Source organism: Capra hircus, chromosome 19 (assembly GCF_001704415.2).
Source record: "Capra hircus breed San Clemente chromosome 19, ASM170441v1, whole genome shotgun sequence".
Classification (NCBI taxonomy): Eukaryota; Metazoa; Chordata; class Mammalia; order Artiodactyla; family Bovidae; genus Capra; species Capra hircus.
Genome location: NC_030826.1, coordinates 2,981,931 through 2,993,530, shown reverse-complemented (window position 1 = coordinate 2,993,530; position 11,600 = coordinate 2,981,931). Strand labels below are relative to the sequence as shown.

The 11,600-nt window shown below is 39.2% G+C and overlaps 1 pseudogene; it reads right to left on the bottom strand.

The window, feature by feature from the left end:
• On the bottom strand, nucleotides 7,555-8,445 carry LOC108638203 (annotated as a pseudogene).

Genomic DNA, 11,600 nt, shown 5'->3' with positions numbered 1-11,600 from the left:
TCATTTGGGATGATCCCCTGGAGAAGGGAACAGCTACCCAATCCAGTATTCTGGCCTGGAGAATTCAAAGAGTCCAACATGACTGAGCAACTTTTAGTTTCACTGCATTTCAGACTCCTTGTTGACTATGAGGGCTACTCCATTTTATCTAAGGTGTTCTTTCCCACAGTAGTAGATAAATGGTCATCTTTATTAAATTCACCAATTCCAGTTCATTTTAGTTCATTGGCTCCTAAAATATCAATGTTCTCTATTGGCATCTCCTGTTTGACCACTTCCAATTCACCTTGATTCATGTAGTCAGCATTCCAGTTTTTTATGCAATATTGTTCTTTACAGTATCAGACTTTACATTCATCACCAGTCATATTCACAAGTGGGCATTGTTTTTGCTTTGGCTCGGGCTCTTCATTCTTTCTGGAGCTATTTCTTTGCTCTTCTCTAGTAGCTTATTGGACACCTACTGACCTGGGAAGCTCATCTTTCCTTTTCATACTGTTTATGGTGTCCTCAAGATAAGAATCCTGAAGTGGTTTACCATTCCCTTCTCCAATGGACCATGTTTTTTCAGAACTATGCACCATGAACTGTCCTTCTTGGGTGAAGCTCCAATACTCTGGCCACCTGATGAGAACTAACTCTTTGTAAAAGGCCCTGATGCTGGGAAAGTTTGAAGGCAGGAGGAGAAGGGGACAACAGAGGATGAATGTCTGCATAGCATCACTAACTTGATGAGCATGAATTTTAGCAAGTTCTAGGAGTTGGTGATGGATAGGGAAGCCTGGCATGCTGCAATCCAGGGAGTCACAAAGAGTCAGACACGACTGAGTGACTCAACTGAACTTAACACATCGTGGCTCATAGTTCCATTGAGTTAGACAAGGCTGTGATCCATGTGATAAGTTTGGTTACTTTTCTATGATTTTGGCTTTCATTCTAACTGCTCTCTGATCAATAAGGATAAAAGGCTTATGGGAGCTTCCTGATTGGAAGGACTGTCTGTGGGGCAATCTGTATGTTTCTCTGATGGCAGATCCATGCTCAGCAAATCTTTTATTCCACTTTTCTGTTGAAGGGTGAGGCTGTGTTTCCTCCTTGTCATTTGGCCTGGGGTCCAAATATGGTAGGGGTATTGGCAGTATTGCCGAAAGTAATAACCTCAGATATGCAGATGACACCACCCTTATGGGAGAAAGTGAAGAAGAACTAAAGAGCCTCTTGATGAAAGTGAAAGAGAAGAGTGAAAAAGTTGGCTTAAAGCTCAACATTCAGAAAACTAAGATCATGGCATCCAGTCCCATCACTTCATGGCAAATAGATGGGAAAACAGTGGAAGTAGCGTCAGACTTTATTTTGGGGGGCTCCAAAATCACTGCAGATGTGATTGTAGCCATGAAATTAGAAGATGCTTCCTCCTTGGAAGGAAAGTTATGACAAACATAGGCAGCATATTAAAAAGCAGAGACATTACTTTGTCAACAAAGGTCCATCTAGTTAAGGCTATGGTTTTCCAGTCATCACATATGGATGTGAGAGTTGGACTACAAAGAAAGCTGAGTGCTGAAGAATTGATGCTTTTGAACTGTGGTGTTGGAGAAGACTCTTAAGAGTCCCTTGGACTGCAAGGAGATCCAACCAGTCCATTCTAAAGAAGATGCTAAAGCTGAAGCTGCAATACTTTGGCCACCTCATGTGAAGAGTTGTCTCATTGGAAAAGACTCTGATGCTAGGAGGGATTGGGGACAGGAGGAGAAGGGGAGGACAGAGGATGAGATGGCTGGATGGTATCCCTGACTCGATAGACATGAGTTTGAGTGAACTCCGGGAGTTGGTGATGGACAGGGAGGCCTGGCGTGCTGTGATTCATGGGGTCGCAAAGAGTCGGACACGACTGAGTGACTGAAATAAACTGACTGAATGTTGGTTTCTGATATTATATACAACATATGCACAACATTATATTTCTATTTCTGTATACATTACTACATACGTTCCACCAAAAATTGAATTTCCATCCATCACTATACAGTTGACCTCCTTTACCCATTTCTCCCTCCACACTTTTCTTTCCCTTCTAGTAACCAATACTCTGTTCTCTATGTATTCTTTTTTGTTTTGTTTGATTTGTTGTTGTTGTTTACATTTTTTTTTTAACATTGCATGTATGAATGATATCATTGGGTATCTGTTTTAACCTTAAGACATATTTTTGGATTTCTCTTGTAGTCTCAAAAGATGCAACATGAAATTGTATGTTTCTGTTGTTCAGTTGCTAAACTTTGCCTGACTCTTTGTGACCACATTGGATTGCAGCATGCCATGCTTCCTTGTCTTTCACTCCTTTGCCCAGAGTTTGCTCAGATTCATGACCACTGAGTCAGTGATGATATCCAATCATCTAATCTTCTGCTTCCCTCTACTCCTTTGACCTTCAAAGTTTCCCAGCATCAGTATATTTTCCAATCAGTCTGCTCTTTGCATCAGGTGGCCAAATTATTAGAGCTTCAGCTTTAGCATCAGTCCTTTTCATGCGTATTCAGGGTTGATTCCCTTTAGGATAGACTGCTTTTTTTTAATGAAGTTTTTGAAGTTTTATGTATGTATTTATAAAATATTGGCTTAAATTCATGAGCTTTACTTAAACTCTGTATCCCAATTGTAGCCTACCTGCGTTTAATGCAGGGTCTTACTCTCCCTTTAAATTCAACTAAGCAATTAAATTTTTTTTAAAGCCTAACAGTTCCATATTAGCTAAATCCAAATATCAGAAATGTATAGGGATCTCAGTCTTCTCTCCTTCCTCTTTTCCCCCAGATGTTTGGGCTTGTGCATACACTCATTCACCCTACAAGCCTTACGCTAAGATTGTAGGGTCTAGGATGCAGTTTTGTTGATAATTTGATGATCAAGAATTTAGAAAATTAAAATCCTTCTCTGTCTTTTATAGAGACTGTTAATAATTTTGAGAATTATTAAAGGAAGTGTATACAAGGAAGGAAAGTCATATGGGGGAAAAATGGTTCATAGCAAACTTAAGCAGCCCTCAGTAAAATCTTATGTAGAGCTTTTGTAAAATTGGATTAGAACAGTAACTTTGGATAAGGAGCCCATTCTGTTATTCTCCTCTTGTCTTATAGGTTTCACTACCTTCTAACTTCAAGAAAATTTAGTCAGCAGATGGAAGAAGAAAATATGGGAAGAGCTTATCAGATACTCTTATTTTCAATGAAAACTATCACTCTATCATTTGTATTCACTTCATCACAAGAATTAGACAGAGACCCACTCCTAGAGCAAGGACACATGGGGAATGTGAAAAAAAAATAGCAATAACAGCATCACATGGATTGTGCTGAGCACAAACAGTGTCTAATATAGGAGGAATTCAAAGGAAAGGAAGAAAGAAGAGAGGGAAACTAAATGATTGCATGTGACTAGAGTGAAGAAATTGAGACCTGATAATTTCTAATATATCCTGAAATTCAAGAGAACAATCTTTAGCTTATTGTATGATTGATGATTTAATATGTACTTGCAACAAGCATGTTAAGAGCATCTCTATTATATAGATCCAAAATCAGAAACAAGCAAACTGAGGAAATATAGTCAGAAAATAACTTTTTATATCACTATATTTGTAATATGCCACAACGGGAGTATATTCATGATTTCACATATATCTTCAAATATTTCATCTCTTAAACATGCTATTCATAGATAATAATTTTAAGTTGTTATACTGCTTAAGTTTCCCTTCTCATTTAGGGAAAGGTTAAAGAGTAAAAATTTATCATAGGGAATTTTTTTTTTTGTGACACAATATCAGATGACTTATCATTCGGAAATGTAACATTTCCGAAGTATGCAGAGCACATTAATGTACATCTGCTTAAAACTCATAACCTAGTCTTCTTCTTGCAGTCACTTAATGCAGCATGGCAACTAGAATTTATAGGATGAATTTACTTTATGAACCTTGGTCTCAGGAGGTATCCTTACTATGCAAAATATTCCACTACTTATCCAGCTGTATTTATGTATTTCAACAGATTTGCTTTGCATATTTATTTTTAAATATAAAGTTAGGCCTTTTTTCTTTCTTTTATAGAAAAATCAGTGTATTGAAAAATTTAAAGGTATAATGACATTATTATCGAAATTCTGCTACTAGAACAGCACTGCTGTAAATATGTCTTAATGTTTGCTAACGAAACTGTAACGGGTAGTGACACTGCATATTCTAAAGCCACCAAAGATGTGAATGGGTGAGTATGTTAAAGAGAAAATGTAAATCTGCAAGCTGAATCAAGCATGAAAAGCTCATTCTACTAGATAATTGACATGGTGTAACCCATTAAAACCATTGTTCTCATTTTCAATTAATTTTCCCAATACTCTTTGTCTTACTGTAGAGATTGATCTGAGAGCAAATTAGACAACATATCTATATAAATGCTCATAAAAGCTATTGCCTAGTAAATTGTAATCTTTAAAACCAATCCCTACTGCTAATCTCTTCCAAATGGTAACTACTCAAGGAGCAGTTGATAGGATTACAGTTCAGTTCAGCTCAGTTTGGTCACTCAGTTGTGTCCCACTCTTTCGAATAAATCCCAGCATGCCAGGCCTCCCTATCCATCACCATCTCCTGGAGTTCGCTCAGACTCATGTCCATTGAGATGGTGATGACATCCAGCCATCTCATCCTCTATCCTCCCCTTCTCCTCCTTGCCCCAATGTCTCCCAGCCTCAGAGTCTTTCCAATGAGTCAACTCTTCACATGAGGTGGCCAAAGTACTGGAGTTTCAGCTTTAGCATCATTCCTTCCAAAGAACACTCAGCACTGATCTCTTTTAGAATGGACTGGTTGGATCTCCATGCAGTCCAAGGGACTCTCAAGAGTCTTCTCCAACACCGCAGTTCAAAAGCATCAATTCTTCTGTGTTCAGCTTTCTTTATAGTCCAACTCTCACATCCATACATGACCACTGGAAAAACCATAGCCTTGACTAGACAGACCTTTGTTGGCAAAGTAATGTTTCTGCTTTTCAATATGCTGCCTAGGTTGGTCATAACTTTTCTTCCAAGGAGTAAGCGTCTTTTAATTTCATGGCTGCAGTCACCATCTGCAGTGATTTTGGAGCCCCGCAAAACAGTCTGACACTGTTTCCACTGTTTCCCCAACTATTTCCCATGAAGTGATGGGACCAGATGCCATGATCTTCATTTTCTGAATGTTGAGCTTTAAGCCAACTCTTTCACACTCCACTTTCACTTTCATCAAGAGGCTTTTTAGTTCCTCTTCACTTTCTGCCATAAGGGTGGTGTCATCTGCATACCTGAGGTGATTGACATTTCTCCTGGCAATCTTGATTCCAGCTTGTGATTCTTCCAGCCCAGCGTTTCTCATGATGTACTCTGCATATAAGTTAAATAAGCAGGGTGACAACATACAGCCTTGACATACTCCTTTTCCTATTTGGAACCAGTCTGTTGTTCCATGTCCAGTTCTAACTGTTCCTTTCTGACCTGCATATAGGTTTCCCAAGAGGCAGGTTAGGTGGTCTGGTATTCCCATCTCTTTCAGAATTTTCCACAGTTCACTGTGATCCACACAGTCAAAGACTTTGGCATAGTCAATAAAGCAAAAATAGATGTTTTTCTGGAATGCTCGTGCTTTTTCGATGATCCAGCAGAACAGCAGATGTTTCCAAATAGGAAAAGCTGTACATCAAGGCTGTATATTGTCACCCTGCTTATTTAACTTCTATGCAGATTATATCATGAGAAACGCTGGGCCAGAAGAAGCACAAGCTGGAATCAAGATTCCCAGGAGAAATATCAATAACCTCAGATATGCAGATGACATCACCCGTATGACAGAAAGTGAAGGGGAGCTAAAGAACCTCTTGATGAAAGTGAAAGAGGAGAGTGAAAATGTTGGCTTAAAACTCAACATTCAGAAAGCTGAGATCACAGCATCTGGTACCATCACTTCATGGGAAATAGATGGGGAAACAGTGGAAACAATGTCAGACTTTATTTTGGGGGAGCTTCAAAATCACTTCAGATGGTGATTGCAGCCATGAAATTAAAAGACACTTTCTCCTTGGATGGAAAGTTATGATCAACCTAGATAACAAATTAAAAAGCAGAGACATTACTTTGCCAACAAAGGTCTGTCTAGTCAAGGCTATGGTTTTTCCAGTGGTCATGTATGGATGTGAGAGTTGGACTGTGAAGAAGGCTGAGCACCGAAGAATTGATGCTTTTGAACTGTGGTGTTGGAGAAGACTCTTGAGAATCCCTCAGACTGCAAGGAGATCCAAGTCCATTCTAAAGGAGATCAGTCCTGACTGATGCTAAAGCTGAAACTCCAATACTTTGGCCACCTCATGTGAAGAGTTGACTCATTGGAAAAGACTCTGATGGTATGAGGGATTGGGGGCAGGATACACTGTCTATACTATTTCAGTTCAGTTCAGTTCACTTCAGTCGTTCAGTCGTGTCTGACTCTTTGTGACCCCATGAATCACAGCACACCAGGTTTCCTGTTTATCACCAACTCCCGGAGTTCACTCAAACTCACATCCATGAAGTCAGTGATGCCATTCACCCACCTCATCCTCTGTTCTCCCCTTCTACTTCTGCCTCCAATCCCTCCCAGCTGTACTATTTAGTTTCTTCTAAACAGGATCAAGTCTTCCCTTGTAGCTCGGTTGGTAAAGAATCTGCCTGCAATGCAGGAGACTTGGGTTTGATTTCAGCATTCTTTGACATAGCCTTTCTTTGGGATTGGAATGAAACGGACCTATTCCAATCCTGTGGCCACTGCTGAGTTTTCCAAATTTGCTGGCATATTGAGTGCAGCACTTTCACAGCATCATCTTTCAGGATTTGAAATAGTTCTACTGGAATTCCATCACCTCCACTAGCTTTGTTCATAGCGATGCTTTCTAAGGCCCACTTGACTTCACATACCAGGATGTTTGGCTCTAGATGAGTAATCACACCATTGTGATTATCCGGGTCATGGAGATCTTGTTTGTACAGTTCTTCTGTGTATTCTTGCCACCTCTTCTTAATATCTTCTGCTTCTGTTAGGTCCAGACCATTTCTGTCCTTTATTGAGCCCATCTTTGCGTGAAATAGTCCCTTGGTATCTCTAATTTTCTTGAAGAGATCTCTAGTATTTCCCATTCCATTGTTTTCCTCTACTTCTTTGCATTGATCACTGAAGAATGTTTTCTTATCTCTTCTTGCTCTTCTTTGGAACTCTGCATTCAGATGCTTATATCTTTTCTTTTCTCCTTGGCTTTTCACTTCTCTTCGTTTCACAGCTATTTGTAAGCCTTCCCCAGACAGTCATTTTGCTTTTTTTTTTTTGCATTTCTTTTCCATGAGGATGGTCTTGATCCATGTCTCCTGTACAATGTCACGAACCTCATTCCATAGTTCATCAGGCACTCTATCTATCAGATCTAGGCCCTTAAATCTATTTCTCACTTCCACTGTATAGTCATAAGGGATATGATTTAGATCATACCTGAATGGTCTAGCGGTTTTCCCTGCTTTCTTCAATTTAAGTCTAAATTTGTTAATAAGGAGTTCATGATCTGAGCCACAGTCAGCTCCTGTTTTTTTTTTTTTTTTTTTTTTTTTTTTTTTTTTTTTTTTTTTTTTTGACTGCATAGAGCTTCTCCATCTTTTGCTGCAGAGAATATAATCAGTCTGAATTTGGTGTTGACCATCTGGTGATGTCCATGTGTAGAGTCTTCTTTGTGTTGTTGGAAAAGGGTGTTTGCTGTCACCAGTGCATTTTCTTGGCAAAACTCTATTAGTTTTTGCCCTGCTTCATTCTGCATTCCAAGGCCAAATTTGCCTGTTACTCCAGGTGTTTCTTGACTTCCTACTTTTGCATTCCAGTCCCCTATAATGAAAATGACATCTTTTTTGGGTATTAGTTCTACAAGGTCTTGTAGGTCTTCATAGAGCCGTTCAACTTCAGCTTCTTCAGCATTACTGGTTGGGGCATAGGTTTGGATTCTTGTGATATTGAATGGTTTGCCTTAGAAATGAACAGAGATCATTCTGTCGTTGTTGAGATTGCATCCAAGTACTGTATTTTTGGACTCTTTTGTTGACCATGATGGCTACTCCATTTCTTCTGAGTGATTCCTGCCCGCAGTAGTAGATATAATGGTCATCTGAGTTAAATTCACCCATTCCAGTCCATTTTAGTTTGCTGATTCCTAGAATGTTGACGTTCACTTTTGCCATCTCCTGTTTGACCACTTCCAATTTGCCTTGATTCATGGACCTGACATTCCAGGTTCCTATGCAATATGGCTCTTTACAGCAATGGACCTTGCTTCTATCACCAGTCACCTCCACAGCTGGGTATTGTTTTTGCTTTGGCTCCATCCCTTGAGGTATGGAGGCCATTCTTTCTGGAGTTATTTCTCCACTGACCTCCAGTAGCATATTGGGCACCTACTGACCTGGGGAGTACCTCTTTCAGTATCCTACCATTTTGCCTTTGGTGATATAGAGTTCTATTATCTTTCTATTGACCAATCTTTATAACGTCATATTAAGTGAGCAATAGTTACATAATTACAATAGTAAAAAATCATTTTTCACAATCAACAGCCAGACAAAAAAGATAATTACAATTGCAAGTCATAATGGGAACATTATTAACTTAACAATATTAAAAAGATTGCATACAATTTGGGGTGTGTAAGCCAAGTGATGTGGTCAGTGGAAGTGGATATATGCACATGTTTTCATCCACCCAGCCAGTCTATGTCTTTTGGTTGGTGCATTTAATCCATTTACATTTAAGGTAATTGTTGATATGTATGATCTTATTGCCATTTTCTTGATTGTTTTCAGTTTAGTTTCTGCACATCTTTTCCTTTTCTTGTGTTACCTGCCTAGAAAGGTTCTTTATCATTTACTATAACGCTGGTTTGGTGGTGCTGAATTTTGTTACCTCTTGCTTGTCTGAAAAAGCTTTAGATTTTTCTGTCAAATCTGAAGGAGAATCTTGCTGTGTAGAGTTTTCTTTGTTGTAGGTTCTTCCCTTTAATCACTTTGAATATATAATGCCATTCCCTTCTGCTTTGTAGAGTTTCTGTTGAAAAATCAGCTGATAATCTAATGGAATTTCCTTTGTATGTTATTTGTCATTTTTTCCCTTGTTGCTTTTATATTTCCTCTCTGTCTTTAGCTTTTTTTTTTTTTTTTTCAATTTGATTACTATGAGTCTAGGTGTGTTCCTCCTTGGCTTTATCCTTCCTGGGACTCTCTGTGCTTCCTGAACTTGTTTAACTATTTTCTTTCCCATGTTCAGGAAGTTTTCAGCCATTATCTCTTCAAATGTTTTTTCAGGTATTCTCTCTCTCTCTTCTCCATCTGAGATCCCTATAATGTGAATGTTGGTGCATTTAATGTTGTCCCAGAGTTCACTTAGGCCATCTTCATCCTTTTTTTTTTTTTTTTTTTTTTTGTATATTCTGTTCAGTGGCAGTGACTTCCACTATTCTGTCCTCCAGGTCATTAGTCTGTCCTTTGGCCTAAGTTATTCTGCTATTGATTCCTTCTAGTGTATTTTTCATCTCTGTTATTTAGTTCTTCAAGGTCTTTGGTAAACATTTCTCTTCTTAATCCTGCATCTTCTCAATCGTTGCCTCCATTCCTTTCCTGAGAACCTGGATCATCTTCACTATCATTATTATGAATCCTTTTTCTGAAAGATTGCCTATCTCCACTTCACTTAAGTGTTTCTCTGGGGTTTTACCTTGTCCCTTAATCTGCGACATAACTTTCTGCTTTTTCATCATGATTTACTTTCTGTAACATGGTTTTTGTTTTAGCCACCATGAGACTGTGCTCTATGGTAGGGTAAATGGTAAACTCCAAGAGAGTTTCTGCCAAGGGGGGCCTTCCAGTGCCCCTGCCCCTGTGGTGGGCTTCTGCTGACCCACACCTCCATAGGAGGCCCTTCAACACTAGCAGGTATTTTTTGTTCAGTTTCATATGGGGATCACTGTTCATCTCCTCTGGGTCTTGGTGCATGCAAAATTTTGTTTATGCCCTCCAAGACTGGAATCTCTGTCTTCCCCATTCTTCTAGAAGTCCTATAATCAAATCTGCTGGCCCACAAGACCAAACTCCCTATGGATTGCCAGTCCCTTTGTTGGGTTCCAAAGCTGGGAAGCCTGATGTGGGGTTCAGAACCTTCAGAACAGTTCAAGCACTTCTTTGGTATCATTGTTCTCCATTTTGTGGGTCACCCACCTGGCGGGTATGGGATTTGATTTTATCATGATTGCACCCATCCGACCATCTCACTATGGCTTTTTGTTTGTCTTTGGGTGTGAGGTATCTTTCTTTGGTGGGTTCCAGCATTCTCCTGCCAATGGCTGTTCAATAGCTAGTTGCAGTTTTGTGGCTCTTGGAGGAGGAGATGAACATATGTCCTTCTACTCCACCATCTTGAACTGGAAGCTTTTATTTTTTATTTTGAGCACTAACTCTTGTCAGAAGATTGGATATCACCTGGATGCAAAAATGGTTGTTTTTAGTCTCTTTCTGCTTCTGTAGCTTGCTTTGAAAATTGGCTAAGTATCTTCCATAGGTTTGGCATTAAGGCAGGTACTTAATACAACATCAATAAGTCACAGACTGATGGATATTTCAATGCCATAGACCAAAATCCATTTCCAATCCCAAAGCTGACCTCAGTGGGAACATTGTGTGTGTGTGTGTGTGTGTGTGTGTGTGTGTGTGTGTAATTTTAAGTGTTTAACAAATAAGGACCTTATTCAGAAAGTAAAACCTGAGAATGAGAATTACTCCAGAGAAAGGGGAGAGAAATACAAAAGCCCTCAACTGCGAGCTTATCTGCTATGTTCCAAGAGGAAGGTCAGTACAACTGAGGGAGTGAGAAAAGGGAAGAATAGTATGAGTTGAGGTTAAGGAAGTGACTGGAGGCTAGAATGTGTGGGAGGTTTTTCTCATCATAAGGAAATCATTGTAAGGTATTACTATAAGGAATCATGAGGAATTTCAGGCATTGCTAGCAATTTCCTCTTCTCTAGTTAATTGCTAAATTCTATAGATCTACTCCAGGAACATCCTTTAAACTCTGCTGTTTCTTCTACTTTTCATGATCATTGTACCAGATCAGCTATCTCTTGCTTATGCAACTACAAGAGCATCCTCCTTTTCTCCAGTCTCTGCATTGCTCCGAGAGAAACCTCTCTCAATTCCTTTGAAAACACAAATCTAATCATATACTTATACATATTTTTGTTTCATCACAATGAACCCCAAATGCTAGAATGATATTCAAAACACTAGATAATCTTTTGCAACTAAATATTTCAGGTTTATCTCTGGGTAGTACCCCCTTCCCCATTCTCTCTACACCTGTAGCAATCTACCCATACCTCATTCAAATTGAATAACAAGGGTATTTTGCACTTTATTGTATGACTTACTATGCTTTAAGGCTTTGAGCCCTGTGTCCACACACTGTTCCTATCTGTGTTGCAAGGCTGCTCCCCGCATGTGGCCGTATAGTGTATATT